Consider the following 22,323-nt stretch of genomic DNA (forward strand, 5'->3'; position numbering starts at 1 on the left):
TCCTTTCTTGCTCAAGGATGTACTGGCACTAGAGGGGGTGCAGAGGAGGTTAACTATGTTGACTCCGGAGGTGAGGGGTTTGGCTGAACAGAGACTGAGTAGATTGGGATTATATTCATTGGAATTCAGAAGAATGGAAAGATATAAAATAATGAATGCAATGGATAAAATAGAAGTAGAGAGGATGTTTCCACTGGCAGACGAAGCTAGGACAAGAGGGCATCACCTCAAGATTAGAGGCAGCAAATTTAGGACTGAATTGAGAAGGGACTTCTTGACCTCTATGGAATGCATTGCCCAGGGAAGTAGTTGATGCTAGTTCAATGAACGTTTTTAAAGCTAAGTTAGTTTTTTTAAAAAAAAATAATTAATTAAGGAATACGGTAAGAACGTGGGTAAATGGTTCTGCACCCATAAAATGATCAGCCATGATCTTATTGAATGGTAGGGCAGGATGGCCTTCTCCTTTTCCTAGATCTTTTGTTTTTATATTATGCATGCCTCCATCACTCGTGACTTGAAGGTGCTGGTGTTGGATTAGGATGGACAAAATTAAAATTCACAGAACACTAGGTGATAGTCCAACAGGTTTATTTCGAAGCACTAATTTGCCTGTCGTTCATCAGTTGGTTGAGTGATTTTTAACTTTGTCCCTCACTCTTGTAATTGAGAAACAGCAACAAAAGCCACGAAGCAGTGCGCAAGCTCCAGCCAACAGTTGTTATTGTGGACAATGAAGAAGGTTATCTCAGAATACAGTGGGATATTGATCAGATGGGCCAGTGGGCTGAGGAGTGGCAGATAGGATTTAATTTAGATAGATTAGGTGAGTACATCTGGTTAACATCGACAGGTTGGACCCAAGAAGTGATTGATGTCAGCGGTGGACCAATGCCTAGGCAGGGGCGGAGCTGGAGGACCTGGCGGGGCAGTTGGTCCTCCGACCAATCAGTGAATGAGGGGGGACGAGACTTTCCTGGGGCGCGGATGTTCAGAGTGTGTGTGCGCGGAGAGCTGTCGGTAAGGAAAGAAATAAACAGCAGGAAGCGGGAGGGAAATGGTGTTGGTATGGTCTGAGAGGTTTTACAATCATTTGGTACACATCGGAAAATACAAATTTGAAACTTTTGCAGCAAACGGGAATATGCCTCGTTGAGTAATCGGCCCGAGTGAGCGCCGCCATCTTTATTCGGGGCAATGATTCACTGGACACGTGCGCGGCCGCCATCTTTGTAGGGGGCAAAGTTCAGAGGGATGTATGTACAGCCTTCCCTGGTAAAAAGAGTCATAGGGCAGGATTTACACAGAGCACATTCAAACCCAGAGAAATGGACTTTTTTTTCTGGATTTATTTAGTCATTCATTTAAATGATTTGGATGTGAATAGAGGCCGTATAGTTAGTAAGTTTGCAGGTGACGCCAAAATTGGAGGTATTGTGGACAACGAAGGAGGTTATCTCAGAGTACAGTGGGATATTGATCAGATGGGCCAATGGGCTGAGGAGTGGCAAAAAGAATTTAATTTAGGTAGATTAGGTTAGGATATCTGGTTGGCATAGGTTGGACCGAAAAAGCCTGTTTCTGTGCTAGACATCTTTGACTTTGGGATCATAAAAGTGAACTCTGCTCTGGTTCACCTCTGGGTTCTCTGATTATCTAGCTTCCTCAGTCTCATGGGTATATTTTTGCTCTGTATAGTATTTTACTATTACTTTCACAGCTGTTTTGTAAATGAATTGAAAAATGTAGAGCTGGAAAAACACAGCAGGCCAGGCAGCATCCGAGGAGCAGGAGAATCAATGTTTTGGGCATAAGCCCTTCTTCAGGAATGCAAATGAATTGTCCACTGCTGCCCGGCTCCTGACCATATGCTGTTCCATTATCAGGTTATTTTTTCCACAATATCTTTGACAGTCAGGAATTCTTTTTTCCAATAAGCGAGTGCATTTTCCTTCCATTTCTGACAGTCAAATTCTGCCCCATTCCCATTCCCTGTGATCCATGTTGCACTCCCTGAAACATCAACTCTGTATTTCTCCTTCCACAGAAACCAGTGATCAATCCCAAAGCCTTGTTGCCTGTGGAGAGGGTGATGTTTGACTGCCTTGTACTGCTGCAGTTTGTGTGGTGAAGGTGGTTGGGTAAGAGACACTACAGATTACTTACTCAGTGATATTGAAGAGTGGAAGATATCTGTACAAATCATCATGGTTTTAATTTCACAAAAATATTATTGAGAACTTTTGACATAAGGCTACAGATGGAGAATATTGTGTCCAGTGGCCACAACCATTGCCAAATAAGCAGTTTTTCAAGAATGCCTTAAAGGAAGAAAGTAGATCTTAGAGGGTTAGAGTGGGTATTCCAGACCATGTTCCCTTGGAGTCTATAGAAACAGTCACACAGGTGAACTCAAAAATAAACACATCATTGAGAGTCTGAACTAAAATGAGCTATTGAGATATGAAAGGGTGTGTGGTGCAGGGAGATAGGAATGATTACAGCCAGGAATTAATTCAAAGGTGCGAAAGTAAATTGTTGTTGCTTATTGATCTTTTGATTGATCAGCAAGTTTTGGTACAAGTGAGCACTTCGGCAGTCGAGTTTTCAATATTCTTGAGATTATCGGGAGGGTGAATGTGGGATGCTGGCCAGGAGTGGATTTAGATAATGAAATCTAGAGTTAACAAAAGGAATGAATGAGAGTTTCAGTAAATGAGCTGAGACACTGGTGAGGCCAGGTGATATCACTGAAGTCGAAATAGTGGACTTGGAGTGGGGCTGGCCTGTCATCCTCACCTCATTCAGCTGTTTGTCAGTTTGTGAATCAAGTGTGTAACAAGCTCAGGAACTGAGTGTCCCTGGCAGAATCCAAACTGGGCATCGAAGAACAGGTTATTGCTGAGCAGCTGCGTGACAGCACTGTTGATGACACCTTCCATCACTTCACTGCTGAGTGAGTGTGGACTGATGGAGGGGAATTGGCTGAGTTGGATCTGCCCTGTGTTTTTGTGTTGGAACATCCCTGAGCAATGTTCCACAAAGTCGGTAGGTGCCAGTGCTGGAGCAGTACTTGCCTTGGTGGGCAGCAAGTTCTGAAGCACAGCCATCAGTACTATTGCCAGAATATTGGCAGGGCCCCTAGCCTTTACACTACTTATCCATTTCTTGATCTGATTTGACATGAGTTTTAAACCAAGTCGATTCATATCTGTGATGTCAGGGACCAATGGAGAAGGCTCATCCACTTGGCACTGCTGGCTGAAAATTGCTGCAAATGCTGTCCTCTTATCTGTGGAATGGTGTGTGAGACCCCTCCATCAGTAAGGGTGGGATATCTGTGATTCTGTAATTGTCCATCTCCATTCCTGACGAGGTGTGGCAGAACTGCAGAACTCAGATCTAATCCATTGTTTATGGAATCACTTAGTTCTATTTGGTGTTGTTTTTGCTGCTTGTAGCTGCACCAGGTTGGCACCTCATTTTTGGCATGCCCTCCTGCATTCACTATTGAACCAGGATTGATTCCCCTGGCTTGATGTTAATGGTTGAGTGGGGGATATACCAGGCCATGAGATTTCAGATTGGACTGGAGTACAGTTCTACTGCTCTTGTTGGCCCAGAGTGAGGCAGAAGTTGCAGGGACAAGAGGGCTGATTTTGTGGTTGTATTTGCTGGTGCATTGGTAGATGTAATGTGGTCCATCCAGTTTCATTCCTTTTAGATTAGATTAGATTACATAGTGTGGAAATAGGCCCTGCGGCCCAACAAGTCCACATCGACCCACCGAAGTGCAACCCATCCAGAATTGAACCCGGGTCTCTGGCACTGTGAGGCACCAGTGCAAACTACTGTGCCACTGTGCCACCATGCCGTCCTTTGTTGAGACTGTGCAGTGATTAATACAATGAGTGATTTGTTGGCCCATTGTCGGCTTTCTTTCCCTCAAGGACATTGTCAATGGCAGAAAAAAACATCCTTAATGGTCCCATGGCAAACAGTTGATTCTTCATTCCAGTTTCTTTATTTTTCTTGACTTCAGAGCAACCCTCTACCAATTTGGGATTCAAACCTGAACTTCAGTTGTATATTTTAATATTCTTGATAAATGATAAATACGACAGGTTTGTTCACTTATTTTTAGAATCACTATCACAGGTTTTGTTTTTCATTATTTCGAAAACAATGTCCATTATCCTGTCTCCTCAATCCTCCCCTCCAACAACAAGAGTGAGGAGCACATGGAGTTTCTCTGTCAATAACATTGAGATAATCCGATCAGCTGCCTCTGCTTCTTTCCTCCCTCTCCACGAGCCCACCGAGCCATTCTGCCTCACAAGGATGCTCCTCATTTAAGTCCTAAACTTGCATTTCCTAGAGTCCCTTGTCAAGCCTTATTAGAGGTCATCTTAACAATTTACCCTAGAGTAGCTAAATTATGGACATTCCAAATCTCTCTCTCATCCTCCTGCTTGTCACTGCAAACCCCCCTCCCCTTGCAATTCACAGATATTGTTCCATGAGCTGTCTGTCTTTTCTGGTTATGTCCTTCTCTCCCATTCTGCAACAAACTGATATCTGACCTCACCATCATTGGAAAATCCTGCTCCATCTCCACTCTCCCTTTCCTTTCTGAATTCCTTGTATTTGGTGTCCCTCCAGGATTTTTCCTTGGTCCGTCCTGTTTCTCACCTACACACTGCCAGGAGGTAACGTCGCCCAAAAGCACTGTGTTAGGTTTCACATGTACACTGACAATGTCCAGCTCTCCCTCCCCTTCATCCGTCTCCATTACTCCACTATTACTCAGTTATCAAACTGCTTACCATGCTTCGATGAGCTGCAATTCATTCCAATGAAACACTGAAATTGTTAAACCCATTGCCTTCAGTTGTTATTCCAAATACATTTTCCTTACTGCTGTGTACCTCCCTCTCACTGGGAAGTGTCTGAGGCAGAACTACATTATTCACAATATTGCTTTCATATCTGACCCCAAGGTGCCCTTCTGATCAGACATCTACATAATCACAAACACCAGGAATTCCAATCTCTAAAACGTTGCTTATCTCCTTCTCACCCCAGCTTCATTGCTACTGAATCCCTAACCTGTGTCAGTGTTGCCTTTAACTTGCCAAATCTGAAACAGAACCCTTGATTCCGCGACAGACCCAAAATCTGGTTCAAGACTCACCCGTAATAGGACACATCCTCTCCATATTTACCCTGTCAAACCTCGACAGATTCCTGTATGATTCAAAGACATCTCCTCTCAGTCTTCCAAAGTCCAGTGAGTAGATTCCCAACTTGTTCAGCCTTTGCTTACAGGATAATCCCTATAAAACAGGGATGATCCCAAAGGATCTTCTCTGAAATGCCTCCAATCAACTGCTCTATTTCGTTAACTAAAGTGACCAAATCTGTTCACGTTCCTCCAGTTGTGGTCTCACTCGCCATTTGTTTAGTTGCCCTAAGGTATACATTCCAAACTCTTATGTTGCAAATTCCTTGAAATAAGGGACAACATTCCATACCGCTTCCTGATTCCCTGTTGTAACTGTGTGCTAGCTTTGTGTTTCCTGCTCATTTTATCCCAGTCCCTTTGTGGTGCAGCTTTCTACAGTTTATCCCAAGTTATACTCCATTTGCCAACTTGTTGCCCACTTTTCCTGTGAATATCTCTCTGTAAACTGTTTATAATTCTCTTGGAACATTCCTGTTATGCCTTGTCTTGATTTTCCCCCTCATTATTTGAAATATTTACTGTGAGCACTGGGCAGTGGGAATCATGCTCATTTGCTATCTTTTCAGGGATACTCTGTTTAATGACTGGGAGGAGCTTGCTGCCCCTTAGTGAGAATGGAGACAACTTGCCCATCGAGCTGCATGAGCCTTTCACACCCCCATGTCTTATTGATGAGGCTCCACGGCAGCACGGAAGAACAAAAAGGAAGCAAATCCTTCTCTCCATATCTCACTGAATCTTGGAACATTCTGTCCCATATTCAGTCACATGAAGTCCCAAGGTGGAAACTCATAGAAACCCACATAGATTTGCCCCTGAATTGCCTGCTGACCTCCACCAGCGGTAATGTGTACAGTCCTCCTGGGCCAGGAGGAAGGGATTGTATGAGTTTCAAACTTGAACTGACAGTGACGGATTTTATAAACTTGTATTACAGGCAGATATTCAGATGGTAATCTCAGTCACTGTAACGCCAAACTGACAGAATTACTCAATACATCAGGACCTGGATATTCATATTGTGTGAGAGTATTGTGTTCCAGATCAATACCATTTGCTGCATAAAAGTTCTTCTTTGAAACAAACCATCCTCTCAATAGATCTTCCCAAATCTTCAACATGTGTTCTGTAACCCTTGTATAATGAGCTGACGGGTGTAAGATTTAATATTATAATGTGTAACTTTTGTAAACCGCTCTGTCACAGCTCCCCACAATTTCCTTTGCTACAAGGAGAATACTCTCAGTTTTTCTAAACCCCTGATTCCCCAATGTCTGTTTGCTCTCTATAAGGTACACATCAGGATTGTGTTGGAACATTCTCCACTTGCCTGCATCAGTGCACCCCCCCTCACCGAACAATATTAAAGAAATTGAACATCCTCCAGGGTAAAGCACTGTACCTGAGTGGTTTCCCATCCACCACCTTCAGCATTCCCTCTCCCCATCCCCGAGGGACAGTGGCATCACTGTGTGAAAGATCAAGTCAGCATTGTCCTCCCAGACCATAGGACTGCTCTCTATTAGAGAGAGATGTCTGGTGGTGGTTAACCTGAAGGTTACCACAGTGCAGGCAAGGGGCTCGGTTGAAAAGGACAGTCTATTAATTGTGGATGGTTATTCTTGATGTGTATTAGCAACACACATGTCACATGAGTAATTAATGTTAAAAAAGCCCCACAAATTCTGCAACTAAAATCCCTCATTCCTTGAACCATCCTGGTAAATCTCCTGTGCCCCCTCTGAGGGACCCTGCCATCCTTCCTAATGTTTTGGGCGATCTCTGGTTCACACAGACCCAGCTGCTCTGTGTTCCTGTGGGTGATATCAAAGAGCAACGGTTTCACTAAACCTCACTGTCTGGAAGTGAGTGAGAGACAGAAATCCCGATGGCATTTCAGATGTATTTAGGAACACACTTGCAATGCCAAGGCTGACAGGTCTCTGGGCTCAGTGCTGGAAAATGGGATTAAAATAGTTAGCTGGGAGATTTCTTTACAGCATAAACCCAATGGACCACAAAACCATTTTCTGTCATGTAGACCACAGACGCGTAATATAGGAATATGACAAGCCACAATAGAAACCAGGTCAGAGAAGGTGATATTAGAATAGGTGATACGGAATTGATTAATATTTTTTGCACGAAAATGTGGCAGAGGTTAAGCGGGACATTGTGGAGCTCAGGGTTCAGGAATCTGAAATAAAAATGGGTTATCCTGAACGTTGGAATTAAAGAAAGGCACATCACAGAAATTTGTGAGGGTGGACAAGATTAGAGATAGGGAGGGTGTTGAGACTGGAGGAGATTAGAGATTGGAAGATGTTGCATTGATTGAGATGTTTTTGATCCCAGAGATAGTGATAGTTCAGAGGCTAGAGAGGAATTACAGAGATAAGGATGAGTTGTTAACTTTCCCAACACTACCTCTTTACTGATAATGATTGTTTCTCTGTCATCATCTGCCATTGCCTCCATAGGCCTGCAGCAATGAGAATATGCAGATAGTAAGTTCCCGTTAAGGCCAAGGCTGGGAGGCGTCGACAATGCTGCGTGACCTGAGAAATTGGAGCTCTGATTAAGAAAATGAAGAAAGGATATGGTAGGTACAGACCATGGGGTTTGAGTGAGTCCCTAGAGGACTATAAGGGCAGTAGGAGTATATTCGCGGGAAACCAGGAGGCAGAAAAGAGGACATGAGACTCAACAGTCAACAAGACTGTCTATGGAACAGCAGGAGGAGGGAGAGATTCTGTAATTATTTCATGTCAGTTTTTACTGAAAGGTGATATAAAAGTTGAGATGTTGTAGAAATAAATAGTGATAAGTTGGCAAGTGTATATATTACAGAGGAGGAGGTACTGGATGTCTTAAAATGCATAAAGGTGGATAAATCCCTGGAATCTGATCAGGTGTATCCCAGAACTTTGTGGGTAAATAGGGAAGCTTTTGCTGGGCCCTCGCTGCAATATTTGTATCATCGATCGCCACAGGTGAGGTGCTGGAAGATGGGTGCCATTATTTGAGAAAGGTGGTAAGGAAAAGCCAGGGAACTATAGACCGGTGAGCCTGAAGTCAGTGGCAGAGAAGTTGTTGGAAGGGATTCTCCGGGACAGGATTTACATGTCATTGGAAAGGCAAGAAATGATTCGGGAGAGTCAGCATGGCTTTGTGCATTGAAATCATTAACTTGGACTTGAGAAAGACACAAGGTTTCACATAACACACTGGTTAGCAGCTTCAATACCATAGAATACTGGCGGAACTAGCTGTTTGAATACGGAATTGGCTGGAAGGTCAAAGAGTCAGAGATGGACAGCACAGAAACAGAGACCCGTCGGTCCAACCAGTACATGCTGATCAGATATCCCAATGCAATCTAGTCCCCCCTGTCAGCACCCGGCCCATATCCTTCCTATTCATATACACATGAAGATGTCTTTTAAATGTTGCAATCATAATGGCCACCACCACTTTCTCTGTCAGCTCATTCCATACACGTCCCACCCTCTGTGTGAAAACGTTGCCTCTCAAGTCTCTTTAAAGTCTTTCCCCTCTTACCATAAACCTATGCCCTCTAGTGCTGGGATCCCCCACGCCAGGGAAACGTCTTTGTCTATTTATCCTATCCATCCACCTCATGTTTTGATATACATCGATAAGATCACCTCTCAGCCTCCGACGCTGCAGGGAAAACTGCCCCAATCTATTCAACCTCTATTTAACCCCCCAGCCTAGCTCAAATCCTCCAACCCTGGCAACGTTCTTGTAAATCTTTCCTGAACCCTTTCAAGTTTCATAAAATCCTTCCAATAGGAGGGAGACCATATTTGTACGCAACGTTGCAAAAGTGGCCGAAACAATATCCTGCACAGCCACAACATGACCTCACAACTCCTGTACTCAATACTTTGTCCGATAAAGGAAAGCATACCAAATGCCGCCTTCACTATCCTATCTACCTGCATTCCAAGGTCTCTTTGTTCAGTAACACTCCTCAGGACCTTACCATTAAGTGTATAAGTCCTGCTAAGATTTGCTTTCCTAAAATGCCATTCCTCAGCCCATTCACCCATCTGATCAAGATCCCATTGTACTCTGAGGTAACCTTTTTCACTGTCCACTACACCTCCAGTTTTGGTGTCATCTCACTAACTAAATTTCCTATGTTCACATCCAAGTCATTGATATAAATGAAGAAAGGTAGTGGATCCAGCACTGAACCTTGTAACACTCTACTCGTCACAGGCCTCCAGTTTGAAAAGTGACCCTCCAACACCACCCTCTGTCTTCTGTCTTTGAGGCAGTTCTGTATCCAAATGGTTAGTTCTCCCTGTATTCCATGAGCTCTAACCTTGCTGAGCAGTCAGTGTCATAGTGGAGGGTACTTTTGGACTGGAAGCCTGTGATGAGCAATATGCTGTCAGGTTGGGTGTTGGGTCCACTGCTTTTTGCCATTTATATAAATAATTTCTATGTGAATATAGGAGCTATGGTTAGTAGGTTTACAATAGACACCAAAATTGGAGGTGCAATGGACAGCAAAGTTACCTGAGAGTACAATGAGACTCCGATCAAATGGGCTGAGGAGTGGCAGATTCAGTTTAATTTAGATAAATGTGAGGTTCTGCATTTTGGAAAAGCACATCAGGGCAGGACTTCTACACTTAATGGGAAGGCCCTCGGGAGTGTTGCTGAAGTAAGAGATCTTGGAGTGCAGGTTCGTAGTTCCTTCAAAGTGCAACCATAGATAGGCAGGGTAGTGAAGTAAATGTTTGGTGTAATTGCCTTTACTGGTCAGTGCATTGAGTACAGGTGTTGTGACGTCATTTTGCGGCTGTACGGGACATTCATTCAGCCACTTCTGGAATTCTGCTTTCATTCCTGGTCTCCCTGCTATTGGAATGATATTGTGAAACTTGAAAGGATTCAGAAAAGATGCAAAGATGTTGCCAGGGTTGAGGGATTGAGCTATAGGGAGAGGCTGAATAGACTGAGGCTGTTTTCACTGGAGAATCGGATGCTGAGAGGTGACCATAGAGATTGATAAAATCGTTCGGGTCATGGATAGGGTAAACAGCCAGGGTCTTATTCCTGTTTAGGTGAGTCCAAAACTAGAAAGCACAGGCGTGAGGGAAAAGATTGAAAAGGGATATTAAGGGCAAAGTTTCAAGCTGAACGTGGCACGTGTATGGAATGAGCTGCCAGAGAAAGTGTGGAGGCTGGTACAGTTACAACATTTAAAAGGCATCTCATTGGATATGTGATTGGGAAAGGTTTCGAAGGCTATGGGCCAAGGGCTGGCATGTGGGATGAGATTAATTTAGGATATCTGGTAAGCATGGACAAGTTGGACTGAAGGGTCTGTTTCTGTGCTGTACATCTCTATGGCACTAATAAATTAAAATTAAGATAGGTTTCTCTTTTATGGAGAGTTAGCAGAAGGTCAAACAATTCTCTTGGAGCTGAGAAGGTTAAGCAGTGATTTTGAACAGGAGTTGATTTGTTTCCAGGGTATTTCATTTACAGAGAGACAGAGTGAGAATATTTTAACGTCACAATTTTTAGTAACTATTTTCAGGTAACTGGCAAATAATGCAAAGAAAAATGTGAAGATTATTTTGCTCACTAAGTTCTGAGCATCTGCAACAGTTTGACGGACAGCTGGATGCATATTCAGTAGTTATTGTCAAAACAAATTTGAAATTTAACATTTTTAAGGAAGGATTTGGAGGGCTATGTCCAAATGGGAGGTGAGTTGGGACTGACAGGCACCATCTCCAGAGGGAGAGAGTACAGCCCCATTGGGCAGAATAGCCCCCAGCCCCTGTGCTCTGTGATACTGACCCATTCACTGTGAATGATGAAGCTCATCCCAGGGCAGAGCCGGAGAGATGTACAGCATGAAAATAAACCCTTTGGTTAAACTGGTCCATGCTGACCAGATATCCCAACCTAATCTAGTCCCATTTGCCAACACTTGGCACATATCACTCTACACCCTTCCTATTCATATACCCATCCAGATGCCAAATGGTTTAATTGTACCAACATCCTCCACTTCCTGACAGAAGATTCCATACATGCACCAACCTCAGTGGGGAAAAAAAATTGCCCCTCAGATCCATTTTAAATTCTTCCCCTCTCATCTTAAACCTATGCCTTCTCATTCTCGACTCCCCGACCCCAGGGAAATGACCTTGTCTATTTATCCTACCCAGGCCCCTCATGGTTTTATAAACCTCTATGAGGTCACCCCTCAGCCTCTGATGCACCTGGGAGGATCTCACCACTGAGGTCACAATGGGGCTTGGCTGATTGACACAGCTTCAGACCAATAGGAGAGTTGGCGTGATCCTCCAGCCAGTGGGAGTGAATGAGGGGTGGGTCCAGCAGGCCAACACATGACCATCAGCTTTGCAGGCGCAGTGTCACTGTGAGGGGGGACTGAATGTGAAGGAGTGGGAGGGACAGCAGATACTGGGAGAGAGATGGAGGTAGTGTGGACTGGGAAGGTTGATAAACACTGTTTCAGTCTGCTGGACCTGAATTAGATACTCCGGGTAAATTAGAACCAAAAGAACTTCGGATGCTGTAAATCACACACAACAACCAGAAGGTGCTGGAAAAGCTCAGCAGATCTGTCAGCATCTGTGAAAAGAAATCAGTTCACATTTTCGATCCAGTGACGCTTCCTCAGGAACTGATGTTACTGAGAAAAAAAGAGTCTGTTTTTACGCAGAAGGTAGGGATTAAGGAGTAAATGATAAGTGGGGATCGAGTCCAAAGAGAGCAGTTGGACAGAGGAGTGGATAACGATCTGATGGGGGGAGGGTGAATAGCTGTTTATGGGGACTGTTAGTGGCTAACCATAGTTAGTGTGTAATGGCAGGCTACGTAATAACAAGGCCTGGTATGTGGGGTAGGGGGCAAAGACACTAGGACATGGGAGAGTTCAGGACCTAAAATTATTGAATTTGACGTTGAAGCCAGAGGGTTGCAGGGTTCCCGATTGGGAGATGAGGTGTTGTTCTTCCGGTTAGTGCTAAAGTGTGGTGCTGGAAAAGCACAGCAGGTCAGGCAGCATCCAAGGAGCAGGAGAATTGATGTATTGGGAATGTCAGCACTTCATCAGAAATGTGGGTGCTGGAATATGGCTGAGAGATAAACAGGGAGGGGTGTTTGAGGTTGGAGGGAAGGGAGCTAGGGAGGCAATAGGTGGTTGTAGATGGAGGGTGGTGGTGAGAGGGTGGAATGGACAATTGGAAAGGAAGATGGGCAGGTGGGACTGTTCAAGAGGCCAGTGCCGAGTTGGAGGGTTGAATCTGTGATAAGGTGGGGGATGGGAGATGAGGAAACCTTGATGCCGTGTGGTTGAAAGTTCCCAAGATGGAAGATCAGGTGTTCTTCCTCCAGCTGCCGGGTGGCTCGGATTTGGGGATGGAGGACTTGCATGTCCTTGGCAGCATGGTGGCGGAGGGAGTGGGCGGTAGCCGAAATGGTCGGCCACAGGGCGGTGGGGTTGGTTGGTGCATGTGTCCCAGAAATGTTCCCTGAAATATTCCACAATTTGGCGTCCCGAGAGCAAGGGACACAATAGGTGAGGTGTTTGGGTGGGCAGGGAAATCTCTGCTGGATGTGGGAGGATCCAGTGGTGCCTTGGATGGAGTTAAAGGGAAGGTTTGGGCAAAGATTTTCCATCTCTTGCAGTGGCAAGCGAAGGTGCCTGGAGTGGAAGTTGGGTTGGTGGGGACCGTGGATCTAACGTGGAAGTCACAGAAGGTATGGTCTCTGTGGAATGGTGAAAGGGGTGGGGAGGGAAATATATCTCAGGGGGTTGGATCTGATGGTGGAAAGAGCAGAGGATGATGCATTGTATCTGGGTGGAAGGTGAGGATGGTGGGATTCCATCTTTGTTGCATTTGGAGGGGTGGGGTTCAAGGGCAGTGGTGTGGGAAGTGGAGGAGATACACTGGAGGGCATTGTTGACCACATGGGAGGGGAAATTGCAGTCCTTGAAATAGGAAGCCATTTGGTATGTTCTGAAGTGTTCTTCCAGCTTGCATCAAGCTTCACTGGAACACTGCAGTAAGCATGAGACAGAGATGTTGGACAGGGAACAGTCTTGTGTGTTAATAAGCAGGCAACTGGAAGCTCAGGGTCTTTTTTTGCAGGCACAATGTAGATCATCAGCCACCATTTCCACCACCGCCACTGAAATGCTAGAAGGTTCCTGTCTCCTCCATTAACAGCTTTCCACCTTCCCACTCCTTTGTCTTTCCAAATGTTCCTGTGTCTCTTTGGGCTCTGTCCCCACCTATTATTTACTCTTTAACCCCTGTCTCCTGTAGCCCAAAGATCTGTAGGTTCGGTGAATTGGCCCAGCTAAGGTTCCCGTAGGGTTCAGGGATGTGCATCAGTTCGGGGGAAATGGAGAGTAATAGAATAGGAGAATGGGTCTGGGTGGGATAAACTTCGGAGGGTGGGTGTGGAATTGTTGGGTCAAAGGGCCTGTTTCCTGAAGGGATTCTAATATTCCCAGCTGTCATCGGTTCTGAGGAAGGGTCACTGGACCCATGATGACCCATGGTGTGTGCAGGGGGCGGAAAGGGGAAAGGGGAGAGTGGCAGCAGAAACCGGATGAAATGTATCAGTGTAGACTGGGAGGGTTTAGTTACACTCTGTGCAGGTCGTTAGTCTGAATTAGAAACTCTTGGTTCCATGTTTGCAGCAAAGGGGAAGATGGCTTGGGCCTCAGGTAGTGAGAGGTCCTGGGTTATAGCCGCCATCTTTATTTGGGGCAAGGTACAGCAAGGAGCATGAACGTGTCCTCTTCCTGGGTGGAGGCGGGGTGATTTGAAGAGGAGCATTTACACATCAAACAGAAACCAAGAGAAGTGTTTGCCTTCACTTGCACTGACTGAGCTTTGTTTTGTGAATTCATTTTATAGAATATTAATTGAGAATAATTGAGACTGGGATCTCAATAAACACGTTTCTACAGGCAGCAGAGTCATCAGGATCTGAATATCATTGGCATTTAACTGTGGAATGAGAAAGGTTTGTCTGTTCTGTCTGTGGGAAAATATCTTCAATATTTTTGTCAAGCCAAAAGCAGAAAGATGTTCAAGTTCATGGTTGGATCACCCTTGGGGTATGTGTTCAATTCTTGGCCCTGTAGCTGTGGAAGGAGGTATTGGCCTGAGAGAGAGCACAGGTTTATCCAAATTACACCTCGTCTTCTTGCAGGAACTGTCAGATTTAGTCTCAATCATCCACTTTATAATGTTAATCTGTAAACTCCCGACTTCCAATTCTCCGCAAATTTCTCGTGGACTCAAATTCCAGCACCATTTCAGGTGGAACGTTCCAGGTTCTGACAACTGTCTGTTCATTCAGAAACTGCTGAAGTCCATTTTGACTCTGGGGTTACAAAGGGCTGAATTGAAAGATGCAATGCTGTCCCTGAGCTCCCATTGAGGTGTATTGGAACAGTACAGTGTAGGTGTGAGCAGACAATGAAGATGACAGGGCTGCACTGTGAGGGCTGCTTGGCTCAATGAGAGTGTTTTGCAGTTGGGTGTAAATAGTGAGGTGAGACAGGGAGAAGGTGAAGCTGAAACTCCGTTTTAGTTCAGGCCTTTCAGAAATTCACAGTCCCAATGGGAATAGCCAATTTGTTAGTGATACCTGTGGAGTATTTAAGTTTTTGAAATATGACATATCAGCTTAAGTAAAGATTTGTTTTGTTATTATAATGGACATGTTTGAATGAAGGAAGGTTACTCACTCATTTAAATTCTCTTAATGGGAGTAACTAGATGAATGTAGAGAGACGTTGTGACAGGAGCCCTCAGACCCGTGGTGTGCTCCTCTTGCACAATGTGGGAAATAAGGGCCGCTTCCAGTGTCCCTGACGGCTATTTGTGCAGCAAGGGTTCCCATCTGCAGCTACTGGGAAACTGCCTTTCAGAGCTGGAGCTGTGAGTGGACTCACTGTGGAGCATCTGCAATACTGAGAATGTTATGGACAGCACGTTTAGTGAGTTAGTCACACTGCAGGTGAGGGTTACACCGGCAGAAAGGGAATGGGTGAACATCAGATCTAGTAAAAGGCTCAGGAAGTGAGTACAAGAGTCCCCCTTTGTTATCCCCTTTTCATCCAGATACTGTCGACTACTTGGGATTCTGTAAGGGCGGGAATGGGTGGGGTGGCTTCTCGGGAAATCAGCATTAGCCAGGTTCATGACACCACAGAGAGCTCTGCTGATCAGAACAAGAGGACTGACAGTGGCAGGGCTATAGTGACAGGGGATTCAATAATCAGGGGTACAGCCTGGCACTCCTGTGCCCACAGACATGAATCCAGGATGGGATGTAATCTCCCTGGTGCCAAGATCCATGATATCATGGAGTGGCTGCAGGACATTCTGGAGCTGGAGGGTAAACAGCCCGTGGTGGTGCAACACACAGATACCAACGACATCGCTAAACAGAGGGATGAGGGCCTGAAAGATGGATATAGGAAGAGCAGAGATACATTAAAATGTAGCTCCTGAAATGTAATAATGTCAGACTTACTCCCAGTGCCATGTGCTAATGAGAGCAGGAATGAGAAGGTAGATCTGCTGGATGTGTGGCTGGGGAAATGGTGTACCACAGAAGGGTTATGATTCTTCAGGCACTGGGACTGTTTCTGGGTGGGACCTGTACTAGCCTGACCGGTTACCCATGGGCAGAGCTGAGACAAACCTGGTGGGGGCTTTTGCCAGTTCTCTTGGTGAGTTTGTAACTAGTCTAGCAGGGGGATGGGAACGAAGGTGTAGGCTTAGATGGGTCAGTTTCAGGACAGGGAATGGGAGGTAGAATATTAATGATGTAGTTAGCGGCTCAGAAAGCCACAGGAAAGGAGAATTAAACGAAGATTGAGTCCCTCTTCAGCCATCAGTCCTGACTTCCCAGGACGGTGAGTCATCAAAATCTGGAGCTGTGTTCGTGTCAATGACTCTGTGCTTCAGCAAAATGGTGGAAATCTGCAAAAAAAAAACAAAGTGCTGGAGATCCTCAGCAAGTCTGTCAGCATCTGAAATGGTGACAGATGCAGGAAACATTGCAGCCTTGAAGAAGTGTTTAGATGATCACACCAAGCACTACAATATCGGTTACACGCTGACTGCCACAACATGGGACTAGCATAAATAGATGCTTGATGACCAGCATGAATACGATGGGGCTGGAAAGTTGACGTTTCGGGTCAGGGCTAATTATCAAGACTGACAAAGGGTCCCGACCCAAAACATCAACCTTCCTGCTCCTCTGATGCTGTCTGACCTGCTGCACCTCCCCAGGTCCACATTGTTCAGACTCTGACTTCCAGCATCTGCAGTCCTTAACTATCTTCACATCCCAGGACTCATCTGGTGATCCTCCTTTACACTCTCTCAATAACCAGGAGAGCCTTCCTTGGAAAAGGGGAACAAAGGTGTATACAGTACTCCAGGTGTGGTCTCACCAAGGCCCTTCCAGAAAGGGATCCCTGTCCCCATCTTATCCATAGTGGTCATCAAGCGCACATGCCTGGTGTGATCATCTCAACACTTCTTCAATGCTGCAATGTTTCCTGCATCTGTCACCATTTCAGATGCTGCCAGACCTGCCGAGGATCTCCAGCACTTTCTGTTCTCTGTTATACAGTATTGAAAGGGGGGATTTGCAGTTGAGAAATTCAAATGGAACTTCATGTTACTGGATCCGTGCCGATCTGAATATCATTGACCTTTTTATCTGGATGGAAAGGTGGTGCATTCTGCCCGTGGGCGAATATTTCAAATGTCCGAGTGACTGGAAAAAAGTACTGAGACAGCGAAGTCCATGTTAGCGTGGGGACTGTGGAGAGAGATTTCATTGGTTTTTGAAATCCTAAACAATCATGGAACATTTCCCTGGAAAAGGTAAGCCACAGATTGGTTTTGTATGAGGACAATTAACCATGAAACCAAAAAGACAACAGGATTCCTGCATCATGGAAAAAGCTATGAAAATGGGATTGTTGTAATGGAGTGAATTATTGATCATTGATTGTAATCCATTGGCGTTGTCACATCGGTTCCAGTGCCATGGGGAAACACAGGAAATGTGATGAGTGCAGTGTAGGTTTCAGTTATTCAACTGGAAAGATGAAGAAGAAATTTGCAAGGATGATGCCAGGTCTCAGGGGTCTGAGTTACAGGGAGAGGTTGGACAAGTGAGGACTTTTTTGTTTAGAGCAGAGGAAACCGCAGGGGAATATTTTATAGTAGTGTATAAGACCATGAGAGGCATGGGTAAGGTGAATGCACTCGGTCTTTTTCGCAGGGTCTCAAGGATTGGAGGGCATCAGGTTAAAGTTAGAGGAGAAAGAATACATGGGAACCTGAGGGGCAACTGTTCTACACAAAGGTGGTATGTATATGGAATGAGCTGCCAGTGGAATTGGTTGAGGTGGGTATATTAACAACAAGTAAAAGACATTTGGACAAATACATGGATAGGAAAGTTTCAGAAGCAGATGGGCCAAGTGCTGGGAAATGGGGTTAGCGTGGATGGACATTCTGATCGGCATGGGCCAGTTTGGGCCAAAGGGCCTGTCTCTGCTGCAGGACACGATAACTCTAAGTGCATTTGCTCTTTCTCCCCCGGACTCTGTTGGTATCCTGGGATGTATTCCATCGGGGCAATGAGACCTGTTTACCTTTAGCTCCATTAGCTTGCCTAGCTCTAACTCTTTCGTGATAATGGTTGTTTCTTGGTCTTCACATTCCTCAGTCTCCTTATCAATTACTGGCATGTTCTTCGTATCCTCCACTGTGAATACTGACTGCTGTGTGCTCATATTCCTAAACCCCACTGGATAGGAATAACTGGGCACAGAACTCAGATCTTCTTTGAGTCTTTATTGATGAGACACGGCAGCTCCCTGGATAGTGTACATGCAAAACGCCTTCAGGCAGCATCAGGTAACTCCCCGCCTGACTGATGTATGGCTCCCCTTCTTATACCTTTTGTGGTTTGTGTCTTTGAATACAGACTGTCTCTCAATATTATCTCCATGGCAATGGCAGTTCAAAACTCTAGTTCAGTTCAGCACTTTGTGGTTAAACCACATACCCTCCCTCACACCCCCATGGCTCCTTCAAGTACCTGACAGGCACTTCGGTTTCAGTGGGGCTTTCTGTTGGGATGGTGATGGAGAGGAGCCGGGGTTGGGGTGGTGTGGACAAAGTTAAAAACCACACATCACCAGGTTATAGTCCAACAGGTTTATTTGGAAGTACAGGCTTTTGGAGTGTGCTGTGATTTTGACCTTGATCAGGATTATCTCTATGGTAACAGTTACGTGCTTCAACAATTACAGAGGCCATATGTTCCCCAAACAATAGGTTTCCCTCTAGCAGAGTAAACTGCTATTCTGTCCCTGGGGATAGCTACTCATCACTTTTTATCCCCAATCCCATCATGCTTTCTGTTGAGCTTGGAAGTTTTTCCAATCTCCGAATTTATCCTTGGTCTTTGACAATTTGTATGCCTCCTACTTCAATTTCATAGACTCCCTTATTGCCTTAGACATGGCAGATTACTCCTTTTCCTACAGTCCTTCCTTTTCACTGATATATACTTTTGCTGAGAAATTTGAAAAATTACTTTGATATTCCTCCACTGTCCATCAACTGTCCCACAGTAAAGTCTTTGCTTCCAGTCTGCATTAGCCAACTCCTGCCTCATCCTATTGTAGTCTCCTTTGTTTAAGCACAGTATTTTGGGATTGGATTTAATCTTCCTGCTTTCCATCTGTGTTCTAAATTCAACCAGATTAACGACAAGTCTTTTTATCAGATTACGAGGGGAGGCAATGTTTCCTGGATGTTTCATTGTCAGTGACCTTGGCTTTGTAATAAAGTACAGGATAGATATTCACAACAGAGTATTCTGGACGGTGTGAATGTACTACACAGTCTAAAACCATAAATCACTGTCACCCCTCAGTTTAAAATTGCAAAACCACTACCTAAGTTTGGAACGCTAATCCACCTGACTATCCTGCTGTTTCTGAAAATCTCCTTTGGTGAAGGTGGTGAGTTTTGGATTCGGCTTTCCAGTTATTACCGTAAGATGATAAGCACTGGGCACAGGAGAGGCAATGCAGCCCTTCGAACCAGCTCCACCATTTAATACGGTGATGATTGAGCTGACCTCGGTCTCAGCTGGATTTTCCCGCCTACTCTCTCTCACCCTTCATCTCATTGCAAATTAAACATCTGTATCTCTTCATTAAATTGGTTCATGTCTTGGCATCCACGGCATTTTGAAAAGGGAATTCCACAGATTCACAACACATTGTGATAGGTACATTCTTCCTCATGAGAATAGAACAGAGTCCCTATAGTGCAGAAACAGGGTATTCATCCCTCTAATCCACACCAACCCTATGATGACCATCCCACTCAGACCCACCCATTCCCTGTAACCCTGCATTTCCCGTGGCTAATTGCCTAACCAGCACATGCATGGACCCTGTGAGCAATTTGGCCTGACCAATCCACCTAACCTGCACATCTTTGGACTGTGGGAGGAAACTGGAGCACCGAACAAAACCATACAGACGTGGGGAGAATGTGTAAACTCCACTCAGTTGCCTAACGCTGGAATCAAACCCGGGTCCCTGACGCTATGAGGCAGCAGTGTTAGCCACTGAGCCACCTCTGCTTAAAATCTGCTGCCCATTATTAACCTCCCCACCCGGCAATTGGCTGAATGTATATTCCTTACATCAGAAATCGAGGTGTCTAAGTGGATGTCTCAGTAAATCCCAGTGGCAGCCCACATGTCCTGTGTGTCTGAATAGATATCCTATAGACAACACCCTCCGGCCCACACTTTCTTTCACTTTCCAGGGACAGGTCTCCAGAGGCTTCATGGGGACTACAACTCCCACAGTCCCTGAGGCAGGGACCACACGTGTGTGGGGAAACCTACCACTGTACATGGACAGAATGTGGGCGGGATTTGGAGCATGTTCTTTGGGTTAACTAGCGGAAAGCATTTCACACTGTGATTGGCTGGAGAAGGGACGCATCTGCCGATGGTATTGATCAGTTGGGGGGGCGGGGGGGGGGTCAAAGTGACTCTACGCCCAGATGGGACCAAGTTCCATTCCCAACTTGTCATAACACTGGAATCGACCAATGAGAAACAAGGAAGAATCTGACCCATTCTCGCAGTCTGAAGGTTCCTCTTCTGTCCAGGATCTGCCATCTCCCTTTCTGTTTCCTTTTGTTTCATTCTGCTGTTACATTATTGACTTGCAGCAACTGAAGGGAAAGGAAGTGAACCCAGAAAGGGTGCAGACTCTAACCAGGGACGGGAAGTGGTGCCATGGATTTGTTTATCAGTAACTCCATGAGAATGTAGAGTGTGTACATTAGGGGGGAGCAGAGTCAGAATAGTGGGAGAGAGTAAGTGGGCTGGAGGGTTACAGCTTTGGTGGAAGAAAGGGGAAAAAGATATTCCAGAGAAACTAGAATTGTCTGTTCTGAATTTCTAATCTGTACATATTCCTTTTATACAGGGTGCTAGATAGTGAAGATTTGCAGACTGAAATCTCAAAATCACGTGCAGATTGTGATTAAGTTAACCAGCATTTGAAGAACCAAAGATGGAGAATCACTCAGACAAAATCCTGCAACACTCTCCCTCCCAGCATTGTCGGTCTCTCTGCGCCAAATGGACTGTGAATGGTTCAAGACAGCAGCTCCCTACCATCTTCCCAAGGGTAACGAGAGATGGGGAATAAATGCTGGCTGAGCCAGTGATGCCCATATCCTGGAAATGGGTTCTATCTCTAGTTGCTGAAACCCAGTTGATGTTACTGCAGGATGATGAGGGACGCTGAGTGCATCCTCCAGGAGGCAGCACCATCACATTACCCCCACCTACACCCACACAGTAACACCGCAACGCCACTGGAACAAAAGGCAGTGAAGCCCAAAGAGGACTTAGATATAGTTCTTCAAGGTAAAGTCATGAAAGGGGATTGGAACACAGCAGGAACAGGAGACTGAGCTGGATGGTCAGCTGTTTCCCATTGAATGGTGGAGCAGGATTGAAAGGCTGAATGGTCTCCTCCTGCTGCTATCTCCCAGGTATGTATATAGTCATGGAGCCCGGGTAGGAAGGAGTGGGCAGGGATTCTCCAGGAGATTCCACTTCCACAACAGTTTTCAGTGAGGGATGGTTTGATGGATTTTATTTAACATTTATCTTTAACACAAGGTTTTAAATTTTGGATTTAAAGTGTTGTAAGAGCTTTTTGCACTGGAAGTAATATTAAAGAAAATAAATTGAACTGTCTGAATATAACAGTTTTAAAGCTTTCAACCTCCTGTAAAACAAAATCCTGTCTATTCCCAGACACCATCACTTTCCAGCTCCTCAAACTCCAGGGAAATATTCCCTCCCTGTCTGAACCTTTGATTTGATTTAACTGCTTTTCAGTTGTCATTCTGTGAGGTGTGAAGCGTTCTTTTTCCCCATTTCTCTGACCCAGAAATGTGATCACACCAACCTTCCCACCATCAAAATCATCATTACACCATTGTGCTTTTGGTTAACATATAATCTCCAGCAGTGCAAAAGTGAGGACCACAGATGCTGGAAACCAGAGCCTAGATTAGGGTGGTGCTGGAAAAGGGCTTTTGCCAAAACGTTGATTTTCCTGCTCCTCGGATCCTGCCTGACCTGCTGTGCTTTTCCAGCACCACTCTAGTCGAGACATATAATCACCAGCAGTAAATCATTTGTGTAACCAATTGAATATTTCCAAACAAAGCCTATTACGGGTCAAGCAAACCATTACAAGTGACAGAGTGAGAAGGGACTAAATCTAAGTCGAGTTGTGGGGAGGGGGCAGCGGTGGAGATAAAGCACTATATCCCCTGCGGTGCCCACCTCTATCTAAAGGCATCGAGAGCATTGATCCACACTACATGCTCCTTCTCCAAGGACACCCTGCTGTGTAGCCTTTATCCTCAATCATAGAATAA

The 22,323-nt window shown here is 45.1% G+C and overlaps 1 long non-coding RNA gene across 1 annotated transcript; it reads left to right on the forward strand.

Annotated features, from left to right (window-relative positions):
* The first annotated feature begins 961 nt into the window (after positions 1 to 961).
* LOC140471903 (uncharacterized) lies at positions 962 to 21,634 on the forward strand. Its single transcript, XR_011957249.1, has 4 exons — positions 962 to 1,020; positions 2,048 to 2,141; positions 7,726 to 7,847; positions 20,850 to 21,634. It is a non-coding gene; the product is annotated as an uncharacterized lncRNA (long non-coding RNA).
* Positions 21,635 to 22,323: the final 689 nt, after the last annotated feature.

This window comes from Chiloscyllium punctatum, unplaced genomic scaffold, assembly GCF_047496795.1.
Source record: "Chiloscyllium punctatum isolate Juve2018m unplaced genomic scaffold, sChiPun1.3 scaffold_198, whole genome shotgun sequence".
Classification (NCBI taxonomy): domain Eukaryota; kingdom Metazoa; phylum Chordata; class Chondrichthyes; order Orectolobiformes; family Hemiscylliidae; genus Chiloscyllium; species Chiloscyllium punctatum.